This window comes from Lissotriton helveticus, chromosome 1_1 (genome assembly GCF_964261635.1).
Source record: "Lissotriton helveticus chromosome 1_1, aLisHel1.1, whole genome shotgun sequence".
Lineage (NCBI taxonomy): Eukaryota > Metazoa > Chordata > Amphibia > Caudata > Salamandridae > Lissotriton > Lissotriton helveticus.
The window spans coordinates 1,313,990,077-1,313,992,473 of NC_136057.1; positions in this window are offsets into that span (position 1 = coordinate 1,313,990,077).

Here is a 2,397-nt window from a genome sequence, read left to right on the forward strand (position 1 = left end):
GTCGTAGAAACAAACAAAGGCCCAATCACCGAAGCAAAGAGAGAAACACAACATGGCCGCCAAATACACGTGACCTGGAAGAGGTGCACTAGTGGTCCTGCCTTCGTAGAAACAAAAGAGGTACATGCATAAGATTTAGCTGCCTGGAGGAGAGCGAGAGTAAAGAAACACTGATTTAAGCAACTGCGATTTTTTTCTAAATACACATCCTACAGATAATCACAAAACATTTTCAAATTATTTTAGAGAAAATGCATTCCCTTCTTAACACTTTGATTTTTACTGTATTATTTTTGTAATTATACATCGTATTTCTGAGAAATTTGTTTATATTCTAGTCATTGTTCGTACTAGGTTAAAATACATCTTGTGTGATTCACAAGCTTTTACTTAGCGGTTAGGTTGGTAAACATAGGAGGACCAAGTTTCAAGTCTTACTTCACTGTTATTACTTCAATTTGTTGCATCCCCATCCATGGAGTATGCAAATGAAATATCAATCAATCAGGGAATTGTGAAGCACGCTACTCACCCTTGGAGGTCTCAAGGCGCTGGGTGGGAAGGGGAGGGGGGAGTGCAGCTCCGGGTCAGTCAAAGACCCAGGTCTTGAGGCTCTTCCTGAAGGTGTGCAGGGTGGGGGGCGCGTCTGATGTTGAGAGGGAGCTTGTTGCATGTGTTTGCTGCAATGTAGGAGACGGCTCTTTTTTGTAATGTAAACACGTAGTCTTCTTGAATTAAGAATATTTATTCATGTAGAAAATAACTTCAGGTGATGCTCCCCTTCCAGCCAGCAATCAACTGTCTGGAAAAGGAACATTCAACATAAGTCCAAAGGAGTGTTCCAATAAAGAACATCATATCAAAGCATTTAAAGGTACAAAGCAGATTACAACACAACCTCTTCCCTTAACACATATAAAATTGAAAACATAACAAGCTTTAACTTAATATTTGAAAACTTACATACAAAGGTAAAATGGCAAAAAGGCATGTGTGACAAATAAAACAAAAGTTCAATTATAAATAAAGGCTCACGGTTTTCCGTTTAAACGGATTTATACATATAAATACAGACGGAAAACCTTTTGTTTTTTGTCTGTATTTATATATAGAAACGGGAAAATACTTACAAAACAGATGCTCCTGCCGCCTCTGTGCTCCTCAATAAAATCTGAGTCAGAGGTGCACAGGGGCTGCCAGAGGAAATCGTAAACTGCTGCCCTCAAACTGTCTCTCCAAACACTGGCGTAACGAAAATGGAGGGGGCCTACCTGCAAGGTATGTAGAGGGCCCCCCCCCCGGGCTCAATTAGGAGCTCTCCAGACAGAGTGCAGTGCCGAGGGGCCCCCCTGGAGCTTCGGTTCCCCCCCCGCACTACGTGGGCTGCAGGGGCCTGTGTTATGACCCTGTCTCCAAAGAGGGGTGAACAAGTGCAGCTGGGAGAGCCGCGTCAACAGAGGCCCTCCAGGACCCCTCACAGTGGTGGCCAGGCAAGGTGTAAATTGTTGGAGCAGTGCAAGCAGCTGATGTCCATTAAGAGGTGTGAAAACACCCCAGGACATCGGCTGAAGCCCCAGCAACCTTTTGTTTTAGTTGTTGTAGGGGAGGGGGGAAGGAGGGTGATGTGGCAGGGCACAGAGGGGGCAGACATGCCTCTAACAACGATTAGCTCGCACGGAACGGAGGGGGTCAAAGGGTGTGCATTAAGAACACCATTTATTTTAAAATATAGTAGATTGTTGAAGGTGGAGCGACGGTCCCATTTAATGGAGGATGGGTCCTATGAGGAAGTAAGGCACCCCTGGCAGGGACCAAATGAATCCAAGATTACGCCTCCCAAGATGGATTGAGTGAGTCAGATATGCCTTGCAACGCCAACGATTTTCAAGCGAGGTGAGCCCAACACTCATACCTCATATCCATACCACACAGGGTGAGCAAGAGTGGGGCATGTGATGGCGACGAAATCCAGCGGGTATAATAGAAAGGTGGTTCCATTCCGGAATTTCCGGGCCATGAGTATTGCATATTGCTCTTGTCTCCGTAGGCCCTAGGCGCTAGAGAGGTTTCCCTTATCTAGGTAGTGATGGGGAGGGCATCCCCTCGCCCATCAGCCAGCAGACAGGTGAGCATGCTTTCCCTCAGTAGGGCCATAGGGGTGGAACGATCTGGGGTGGGTGGGCGGAAGGCCTCATCAGGGCAGGAAGAAACTTGCCTGCACTCTCCAATGAAGGCAGGGAAGCTGCCAATGGGAATAATGCATTTAGCATAGGATCCAATTTTCAAAAAAACTGCTATAACAACCTAGCGCACATTTGCATGTCAATTTAAATAAATGTGGTAAAATACTAGTTTCAGCCTTTTTTTTCTTGCAACAAAAAGTAAATGTGGATAAAT